Consider the following 12,500-nt stretch of genomic DNA (forward strand, 5'->3'; position numbering starts at 1 on the left):
TTAAGATGCGGTCAGATCTTATGTAGTGTAGGTTTGTATGTAACCTGGAATCTTCCTAATACTGTGAAGGATACCCACAATAAGAGGACGAGGAAGAGAGGGAGGGGAGACATTGTGGAATAAAAGAACAAGCTTGAAAAAATGATAGAATACCTTAAATAAATGTTCGAAATAGACATAAAACTATAATATATGTGATGGTATAATCAAATATGCACAATACTGTACATGAAACGCACATAATGTTAAACACACATTATTTTTCTAACACTCGAAGTCGTGTTTAACTCACCAGAATGAAAGAACCTCGTCATGATAAATTTTGGAGTCAGATTTTTATATTTACTTAACTTATAATTCGGTTTTAGTTTTCAAACGCTATAAGTAATTCAACAATTCCACAGTGCGAAGATTAAAAAGCATCACACAATTCGGAACCATTTTTCCATCCGTTATCAATTTAAACTGCATAATTTTATTCATAAAATTAAGCAGAATTATAGCCAAACACGGGAAACATCTCAATTTGACACAAAGCTACGATTGCTAGAATATAAACCTAGTTTAAACGGCAAATTAAATGAGAAAAACAGCGTAATGTTTCACACCACTATAACTGTCTTGGCTCTATGAATATGATGTACGGAAAACACATACAAGCATTCAACGCACGTTATAAAGAAAAAGAAACGCATATATCTTGAAAGCTTGATCGCATCCATGTTTCTTCGATAAAAATATCAGTATATAGGTAAATAAAAATACTGCTAATCAAATGGGTTATTTGAACACTCGAAGTTTTAAACTTGAAGATGATATTACCTCACCCTCATTCTTTGAGAAAATGTACTGTATGCTTTAAAAGAAAATAAAATTGTCATTAAATACTGTATCATCTACTGACACAGTAAAAGAATAGCTATTTAAAAAAAAAAAACACTTTATGGGAAGTAAGTAAAATCATAAATGCAAGCTTTCCAAATAAAGTACACTACCCGCACTATTTTCAGACTTTCATTCAGTTTCAAGACATTCTACCAAGTTTCTATTTTTTTTCGCTTGTCCCCCAACTTTCTTCGTTTTTACGCATCACTTTTTTCTCCTAGTTAAAAACCTGTCGAAAGTTCTCGGAATGGCGAGGACCGACTATCTCTTCACACTTAAGGCAAAACGATCCTTAACTTACAGTAAATACGATCTTCAAACGTGGAACTTTGAAACGAACCTGAAGTTAAGGATGTAGAACGAGTTTAGGCTTACCTCAAACCGAGTCTTCAATTCAGTATTCAATTTATTTAATATTTGAATACGATTGCAATTTCAATTTACACCAACCAGAAGTTCTAGAGTTTATACACGATTTTGATTATCAACCATCTAATAATATTAAAAAAATAAGGTTCTTATCTTTCATATTAAATATCCAACTAATGCCTTACTTTGCCCATAATCACAATTACTCTTTTTCCTGAATTTATAATAAAGTGCAGATGTTTCCTAAAGGGTATAACTCATTATGGAGAAAATACTTCCTCATACACCGTTGAGTTACTGGAATAAAGCTTCAAGTAAAAATCACATTTCCAAAGACAAAATTATTTTACACTTTTTACCCTCGTTAGATTACATCATACTCACTGTATATTATCACTAAAACATCCTTTAATAAATGCTATTCTTACGCTAACCTAAAACGATTCTGCTTTCGTACAGGAGTAACGATGATCTTACGATATTGCTTAAATTCCCAAACTTTAGTATACGTATCAACTATTAAATATATTTTCCCATAATCCATACCCCAATTAAGTTCTAAAATAACATAAGTTAACTCAAGTGTCACATAACAATACAAGTATTCAGTTACAAAATTAAGTGACCCAATGATAGGTCTTCTATATGATTATCCACACAATACCTCAATTCAGCTACAAAATTAATTCACCCAATGAAAGGTCTTCTATGTGATTATCAAATATAAGAATGTAGACAGATCGTTTCTGAAGTCGACGATCTAAAACGATATGACATTAAAACATACAAGATTAGTCTGTAAAATTTTTTACTCGCCATTACCACTATTAACCTAATAAAAATCAAACCAGCGTCTCACAGAAATCCTATGTAACTGTCTCACAAATTGAACCTACTTTTAATTTGCCAAATAGTAATTCACACATTTTGCAGGCTATGAAAGGCAATCAGGCATACAGTTCGAGGTTTGAGTATATGCTTTATAGGCTCAATACTAAGGCTAAGACAATTAATGTGAAATTTGAGGTCATCAAAACGCAAAAAATAGAGATATGTCACATCAAATTAAATGTACAGTACATAATTGTAAGGAGGTAGAGTGACTTCAAGTAGCCTCGAGTTGCAAAAATATGAGAGTGCGTTATAAATAATTCTAGCAGAATGGGCAAAAACGACTAGTGAACATACCTGGATGGAAATTATAGACTTTAATAATCTCTAATTGTTCAAAAACCAGAACAAATGCTTGGTTCACCGCCACTATTCTTCAAACGCTTTTCCTTTTTCTTGTTTTTTTATGGACCAAGCTACAAAATGAAGTTGTGTCCTGTCTAATTTCATTTCATTTTTTTTTCATATTTATACTTCATATGAAGCAAAGAAGGAAAACATCCTCTACTTGAAAAAAAAAAAAAAAAAAAAAAAAAAAAAAAAAAAAAAGAGAGAGAGAGAGAGAGAAATATCGGAGAACCAAATCATAAATGATTTGGTCGTTTCAAAACGTTCCTTTCAAGAATGACATAATCTACCTCATTCCCCGAAACTTAAAATTAGACATGAAATGATATTAAGACGAAGCGAAGGAAAGAGGAATAAAGTTTTAATTTCATTAACTTCTTTTTAGTTCTTGATAAGCACAAGGAAAGTCAAAAGAAAAACGTGAACCTTTTTTTCCTAAAAGTTTCGTACGTATCAAAATTGTCCCTTTCCACAAAATTTTGATTTCAGTTATACCATTGGCTACATTTTCCCCTGATTATTAATATCATTATTATTATTATTTCTATTATTCATAACGTAAATAAATTCTTTCGGAAAAAGGCAATGAACAAGCAAAGCTTACTAATAAATAGTTATCATTATGTGAAAGACTACATTTCAAAATAGTTTAGTATTGCAATAGTTCATTAAAAAAACAAAATCTGTCAGGGAATAGAGAATCAAATCCCAAAGAGTACTAATAAAAAAAAGTAGATTCACAACTTTCGAAGAAACTCCCTTCAAAGTGAAAAGGGCATACAGTATTATCTCTCTCTCTCTCTCTCTCTCTCTCTCTCTCTCTCTCTCTCTCTCTCTCTCTCTCTCTCTCTCTCTCTCTCTCTCTCTCTCTCTCACACACACAAATATATACTGTATATATATATATATATATATATATATATATGTATATATATATACGTTGTGTGTGTTTGTATTTTTACCGAATGCAGATACATTATTATCTTAAGATACCATTTTTCAAAACTTAGACATCTTTTCATATTCGAGACTGAAACTCGGAAAGAAAAGACGAAAACAGTTTTAATATTGCTGCAATATGCTCAACCATTGAAGCCCTGAAGAAAAATCATATGAAAAGGGAGTTTTGAAACACGTGTCGGCACCATATATTAAAAGAAACAATGTAGTTGCATTTTTCTTCTCTTCCTGAAAACTAAATGGAGACTTGTTGGGCCGGAGATGTTATTTTCCATCCTTAAGACATCAAAATTATCAATTGCATAAAACATATGCCAAAAAGAATATATATATATATATATATATATATATATATATATATATATAAATATATATATATATATATATATATATATATATATATGTATATATATATATATATATATATATATATATATGTATATATATACATATATATATACATATATATATATATATATGTATATATATACGTATATATATATATATTATATATATATATATATATATATATATATATGTATATATATACATATATATATATATATGTATATATATACATATATATATATATATATATATATATATATATATATATATTACACATACATACATATACCAAAGGCACTTCCCCCAATTTTGGGGGGTAGCCGACATCAACAAGAAACAAAACAAAAAAGGGACCTCTACTCTCTACGTTCCTCCAGCCTAACCAGGGACTCAGCCGAGTTCAGCTGGTACTGCTAGGGTGCCACAGCCCAACCTCCCACATTTCCACCACAGATGAAGCTTCATACTGCTGAGTCCCCTACTGCTGCTACCTCCGCGGTCATCTAAGGCACCGGAGGAAGCAGCAGGGCCTACCGGAACTGCGTCACAATCGCTCGCCATTCATTCCTATTTCTAGCACGCTCTCTTGCCTCTCTCACATCTATCCTCCTATCACCCAGAGCTTTCTTCACACCATCCATCCACCCAAACCTTGGCCTTCCTCTTGTACTTCTCCCATCAACTCTTGCATTCATCACCTTCTTTAGCAGACAGCCATTTTCCATTCTCTCAACATGGCCAAACCACCTCAACACATTCATATCCACTCTAGCCGCTAACTCATTTCTTACACCCGTTCTCACCCTCACCACTTCGTTCCTAACCCTATCAACTCGAGATACACCAGCCATACTCCTCAGACACTTCATCTCAAACACATTCAATTTCTGTCTCTCCATCACTTTCATTCCCCACAACTCCGATCCATACATCACAGTTGGTACAATCATTTTCTCATATAGAACTCTCTTTACATTCATGCCCAACCCTCTATTTTTTACTACTCCCTTAACTGCCCCCAACAATTTGCAACCTTCATTGACTCTCTGACGTACATCTGCTTCCACTCCACCATTTGCTGCAACAACAGACCCCAAGTACTTAAACTGATCCACCTCCTCAAGTAACTCTCCATTCAACATGACATTCAACCTTGCACCACCTTCCCTTCTCGTACATCTCATAACCTTACTCTTACCCACATTAACTCTCAACTTCCTTCTCTCACACACCCTTCCAAATTCTGTCACTAGTCGGTCAAGCTTCTCTTCTGTGTCTGCTACCAGTACAGTATCATCCGCAAACAACAACTGATTTACCTCCCATTCATGATCATTCTCGCCTACCAGTTTTAATCCTCGTCCAAGCACTCGAGCATTCACCTCTCTCACCACTCCATCAACATACAAGTTAAACAACCACGGCGACATCACACATCCCTGTCTCAGCCCCACTCTCACCGGAAACCAATCGCTCACTTCATTTCCTATTCTAACACACGCTTTACTACCTTTGTAGAAACTTTTCACTGCTTGCAACAACCTTCCACCAACTTCAATTCTCCCCTACCGTTCTGGTATTATTACAAGGCATCCTGAAAACATATACTCTTTTAGGTTATTTTTTAACAATATATTTTTATACTATAAACCCCAATAAATATGTATGTAAGGCATAAATATATATATATATGTACATATATATATATATATATATACATATATATATATATATATTATATATATAAATATATATGTACTTATATACATATGTACACACACATATATATACATATATATATATATATATATATATATATATATATATATATATATGCCTTACATACATATTTATTGGGGTTTATAGTATAAAAATATATTGTTAAAAAATAACCTAAAAGAGTATATGTTTTCAGGATGCCTTGTAATAATACCAGAACGGTAGGGGAGAATTGAAGTATACACAACAAAAAGAATGAGGTAGATCTAGTTATACTTTACAATGACGTTTCAAGGGAAGACAACAAATAATTTTAACGAAAATATTTGATCAAAATACAAATATTGCCCACATTTTCTTTCATGTTGACAAAGTATCCTGGGGCTTTTGAACTTCCAGGTATTGATAACAAATACTTGAGGATATGAAACCTCGGGAAAAATTACGAGTCGTGGCATTACAAAAGCATGTTCGAGACGGTGTTGGGTTAAATTACGTTGGTTTATACGTTGTAATATCAAAGAGAGAGAGAGAGAGAGAGAGAGAGAGAGAGAGAGAGAGAGAGAGAGAGAGAGAGAGAGAGAGAGAGAGAGAGAGAATCTGGAAAATTTACAACCTGTTAAACAGGCAAATTCATTTTTTGTAATCTCAAGAAACTCGCAAAAACAATAAATCTCAACACGATGACGTGGCCGTTGAATGATCGTTTGTGTGTCAGGTTATGAGGAGTGGCCCATTGTTCTCCAGAGTCGGAGGATCAGTTGTAAGACCAGTGTCACATTTGACATACAAAGAAGACGTTAAGCCTTCATGATCACGCAGGATGAGAGTCATTCAATGAACCTCAGCCCCCTACTGTCGGAGGTGCAAATGGTAATCAATACCAGGTTTCACCATTTCGGTTGATTGGGGGGGACTGAATGGAGTATGCCTCTTGCCCTTTAGTGGATCTGAATACTTGATATGCCGGTTTATTTTGCTTTTCAAAGGAATAAATAAATGAAAGGAAAATCTAGCCCTAGTTTCGGGAACAGGGCAAATTTTTCTTTAATGATTGGGATGACGAACATTACATCCTGATATGTTTTCAATGAGAATTACAGACGATATGAAAGTATTTACAGATGACATCTAGTAGGGACAAAACCACAGAATGAAAGCAATCGGTATATCTAATGTAACGAGAATTTTTTTTTTTTTAAACAATTGCTCTCCCGAAACATGTACTACTTGCGATTTCTTCATGTCTGTTCAAATCCACTATCATATCTCCTATTATTATTTAGAAAATATATTTCTATTTCTAGTTTTGATTGAAAACTTCTATGCAAGTATTCCAGATTAGCCAAACACAGTGACGTCATATCAAGATGTTAAGTTGAAGGTGCAGGTTACATAGTCATTTAGAATTTCAGATCTTCTAGGGGCACTTCTTGGAGATTCTATGGTTATAAATGAAAAAAATGGCCTAGAGCTTGATAAGGTCCTTCTGTAATTCTTCTTTTTTTTTCTTTATTAGTTCTACATATCATCATCTCCTATTGACGCAAAGGGCCTTAGTTCTGCACAATCATAACGAAATTTTGCATTCAAAAACGTGACATACCAAATATGAATTCCTTTGAGAGAGAGAGAGAGAGAGAGAGAGAGAGAGAGAGAGAGAGAGAGAGAGAGAGAGAGAGAGAGAGAGAGAGAGAGACAGAGACAGAGAGAGAGAAAGAGAGAGAGAGAATAAACTAAAGTTTGAAAAGCTATGTAAATCGTTTTTAAGAGTAATTGTTTGAATAACGGGCCAAATTGAATTTCAGAGAAACAGAAATATCAATTGTCATAGGAGGAGGATTCATGACCTCTCTCCCGCATAAAGGTCTTTTAAGCAAAGTGTATTTTATCATTGGGTACTCATAGTCCTAAAAGCCAGATCTCCATTTTCCATAGTTATCAATCCTAATGCCAGGACTCGAATTCCTAAATAAATTCTAATCCAGGGTTGTGAAGAAAGGCACAGGGTTCTACTTTTTATGAATTCTAGAACAAGACTTTATTCAACTTTCTTATCAAAACCCTACTCAACCTTTTTATCACCTTCGCCAACGAAGTTGGAAGGGGGGTTAACTTTTACCCCCTGTTTGTGTGTTTGTGTGTTTGTGTTTGTGAACAGCTTCCTGGCCACAATTGTAATCGTAGAGTAATGAAACTGGCAGGGATTAGCTGTTATGTATAAAGCTAGAAAGGATTTAATTTTTGAAGGCAAAGGTCACGATCACGCAAAATGTCCAACTCACGTAATCAGCCATAAGTTTGTACATCGTTGTCACAGAGATTTCAAACTTGGTTCATATCTAAGTGTATGAAAATTCACGCCAATTAACACATGTAAAGGTCAAAGGTCAAGGTCAATGTCGAGAAATAAGCTGCCGCGGCGGAGGTCTGCGCTCTACTGAGTGCCCCTCTAGTTTACTTTTTGACTCCCACGATTCTGATCTCACCTTATGATCCTGAATTCATCAACTCTAATCTCTTCTTATTTTGATCAAATTTAGGGCTTCATTGAAGGACTTTATTTTCTTTACATCTTTCTAGATGTCATTCAAACTGCCAGAGGTTCCATCTCACTAATAGCTATAATTTAGATTTATCTTCTTAAACCTCGGAGTTTTCAATGAAGGGCTTCAACATCTACTCGTGTGTCGAAATGCTAAGATTCTAAATATCTGATTGTATTTGTAAATGCATGACCTCTAATCATTACTTATATTCCTAAAATACAGTAATCTAAAGAAAGACTTATCACGTCATTTTCCTGGATACCACGAATCGAATGTCTACTCATTATCTTAAACGTAAAGACTAAGCGGGACTCTGATCACAACTTTATATTTGTAAAGGTCAGGCTCTAATCTTAAATGAAATCTTTACTCATCAGTCCACTGATACCAGCTCATCTTCTTAAAAGCTACATTTCTAACTCTTCCTATATTTATAAGTACCTAAATGAGATCAAGAACAGCGATGGTTTGTCATGCTCTTCGCACTCCCCAAGAGATTACTTCGCCAAATGTTTAGCTGGGTTTCACAAGGTACCGGAACAGTTGGAAAACCCAGTCCTACATGGCTAAGGCTATGAACCGTGAATTAGGATATGATGAATGGAGAAGTATTAATTTAAAAACTCAAGATAAAGACGACTGGCGAAATCGAACCGTGGCCGTTTGCGTCAATAGGCGTAGGACATCTATGATTCTAACGAAAAGCTCTAATTTCAACATATAACATAAGAATGCCTGGATTCTAAAGTCTTCTTACTATCTCATATGCCATGAATCTTTAACACTATTTCCAATAAGCCAGAACTAAAGATGGAGTAACTTCTAAGTGTCCTGTATGACACAGTTTTAACAGAGGCTCATCATTCCTACTCTTAACAGCTGAATGACTCATTTTACAAGATAATCAAGATAGGGTATAGAATACGTTTTTTCCATAATATTTTGACTAACTATTTCAAATATATATGAATTACTAATATTTATCTCACTGTTGTGCGTCTTATCCTTGTCAGTGGGTAATGTTCAATATAAAGCCAAATATTATACCTATTTACCCTACTTTACAATATCTAAGTCTTTTACTATAAGTTTAAGGGAATTCGTTAATTTTAGAAAGTTTACCTGACCTATCAAACATATAATCTCAGCTTTCATGATCTGATCAAATTTATTTCGAGAGAGAGAGAGAGAGAGAGAGAGAGAGAGAGAGAGAGAGAGAGAGAGAGAGAGAGAGAGAGAGAGAGAGAGAGAAAACTTATGACTTTCAAATCATACGAATTATTATTGGTGATTTGATTTCGCCAAAGTTCATATTGTATTCAGACCGTCCAACTCATCAGTGAATAAAAACTGTAAATAAACGATATTTACCTTTTCCCACGCAATCCGACTAACACAAAATTTGTGTTGGCTACTGACTATGGCAACGGGAATCAGAAAAGTTATTTATTTGTGAACCTGCTCTTTGGACTTCTATGAAAAAAAGACAATATGTTAATTTATACAGCCAAATATTTTAGGATTTATTTTCCAGCAACGATTTTTGTTATATCAAAATATTTTGCGAAATTTACGTTAATTAATGGAAATCTGATAAATATTTTTTATTTGCCCGATATGAAAGTTGCAAAATTATTTGTTTTGCCCAATATGAAAGTTACAAAATCATTTGTTTTGCCCAATAGTAAAGTTGCAAAATTATTTGTGGTGTCGTCTTTCTTCCCCCCGGCGGTTGTGCAGAGGAGGAAAAGGTCAGATACAAGGTAACCTTTAATCATCAAAAGCTTCAGGATGATGAAAGTCTAGACTGAACATCTGAACGTCAATCTAACATCTGAATACATCCCCCCCCCCACCTAGCATTAAGGTTAATGGACTCTTTGCATTTCAATGGCGCATAGGTCTAATGATTGATCACTGACAAGGGGACAGAAATGGAGAGCGACTATACATCACCTGAAGCCCAGATGTTAATGGAAGCCTTTGTCGTCCTCGTCCACTCCAGGTCTCCCTCAGTCCTCGGGTTCTCGTCGTGAATTTGATACCTGAATTTCTGTCGTGAATTCATCTATGTAATGGAGAACGGATTCGGTTTGTGTGGTAACGGTATAAGGGATGACCTCGTAATTCATATCAAACGAGATTTTGTAGTAGAAGGACCAAAGATAGTAACCGCTGATAATGGGGATGAAATTCCTTGATCATGAATACGGGAATGCATATGAAGGAGGACAAAGCTTCGACTACTACTTACATAGTGAGAAAAATCAATATACCTTTTATACTATAATTCAATATGAGCCCAAATTCACAAGAAACAATTTAGTGCAATTAACCGGCAAACAGCTACGTAATAGACATAAACCATATTAAAGAATCATATTTAAATTTTTGTAACATACAGTTAGGCCAAAAAAAATAAAAACCCACTAGTCTCCGTCTCCGTTATATTTTAACAAGCGAATCTGCCATATCATAAGCTGTTTCGTACACCTGCACCGAAGCTCATCACCCTGTTTTCTATTTTTCTTGAAATTCACATATTTTATCACATTTAACCTCAACTTCCTCCACTGACGAACACTTTTTACTAGTTTCTGCAGCTTCTCTTCTCTATCCCGAATAAAACAATGTCTATCATCCTCAAATACTAATATTTTCACCCTCAACCCAGGATCATAACATTATGCCAAAACGTGTAAATATATTTAATTTCCATTACTTGGCTTCTTATATACCTCCACTATATGGCGATAGTGAACACCCTTGTTTCTGAGCCACTTTTAAAACAAAATTGTGACTCTCGAATTATAAAAAACTTTTAATCGCTCTCTTTTCTTTAAATGTTATCCTAAACAATACCCACGTTAAACAATTCTAACGCCATTGCTTAATAATAAAACGTTTGATTCAAACCATTTCTTTGTCTGAACCTTTACTATTCCTACCCATTCAGTTCTTCAGGTATCTTCCTTACTTGCTCATACAAAACCCTTACATACGTCTTCCTTCGTAGACTATAAAATACCATGACTACATTTTTTTTCACCCTCCTCTATCCCCTTTACTATTATACGAGCACATAGGAACAAGAAGTCTAGTTAACAGTTCCATTAGAATATTTTCTTCATTCAGACTCTTCTTTCACACCCTGTTCAACTACACGGAATATAAAAATAACGAATAAAAGAGTGAATAATAACTCAACAATATCTCTCTCTCTCTCTCTCTCTCTCTCTCTCTCTCTCTAAATATATATATATATATATATATGAATATGCATATACAGCATAATAAATGTTAGAGAAAGTAAGAATTATTATCTGAAAAATTGTCATCAGCGCTTTAAATGATATTCTTTTATCAAGGTGAAAAATATCCTTCGCTTATTCTTTATTCGTGATTCTATTTTAAATAATGCACAGTAATCTCGCAACTTTTAACAAAATATTCTAGTATACACTATTTGGATAACGTTTTTAATGTAAGTTTTGTCGAATAATAGTCGTTCATGTTAAAACTACTAAATAACTAAACTCGCAAGCAAGTGTACAAAGAAAAGTTTTTAGATTCTTTTTTATTCAATTCTCATCCTCATGGTATTTCTTGTTGAGCAATAATAAAATATAACGATCAATACACAAAAATACGTCGAATTTTTAGTGTACAGAAATTATAAAAATTACTAAAGATTTCTATGTTCTCAAATTCAGACTGAAAATAGTTTGTGTCACAGATGTATATTTATCTAGAGTGCACAGCAAACCTTCCTTTTTCTCAGATTTTATAAATCTTAAATTTATCTGATGTAATCTTTAAATTGTTCCATTTCCTTTTGTTTAATACATCATTTATAAGTTGAAATCATCAAACAAAGATATCTGTCTTTATCTGTTTAACCTAACCTCACAATCCATAAGCAGTAAAGGTAAAATACAGTACTTTCAAATAGTCAAACTGTCTGAGACTGATGACCATTTGAGCTCACTATAATTAAGGGCCCGAGCTCCGTTGAATACCATCATCCTACCTATGTGGAAAGGCTTAATGCGTTCTTTACATCACAAACGCACAAGGGATCCCATGATTGATGTTCAAATTCTAGGCGACTAAATTTCACTGTGACTGGTTTCATATATAAACAAGTTTAAATTTACCAATCGTGCACCGGTGATTTAGATGTCAGTAAGTCCAACTAAAAAAAAAAAAAAAAAAAAAAAAAAAAAAAAAAAAAAAAAAAAAAAAAACTCGCTGATGCTGATAATTCTTTTTTTTTTTTTTTTTTTTTTTCCGTAAACCTTTTATACTCGCTATCATAACTCTCGTGATAAATATCCGCATTCAATAGGTTGTTCTGAAAGAGATTCAGTGATCAATCTATTCTGAACAAATGTTCTAATTCTTACATTCTACATTGTTTCGAGTATTGTT

The sequence above is a fragment of the Palaemon carinicauda genome, chromosome 8 (assembly GCF_036898095.1).
Source record: "Palaemon carinicauda isolate YSFRI2023 chromosome 8, ASM3689809v2, whole genome shotgun sequence".
Taxonomy (NCBI): domain Eukaryota; kingdom Metazoa; phylum Arthropoda; class Malacostraca; order Decapoda; family Palaemonidae; genus Palaemon; species Palaemon carinicauda.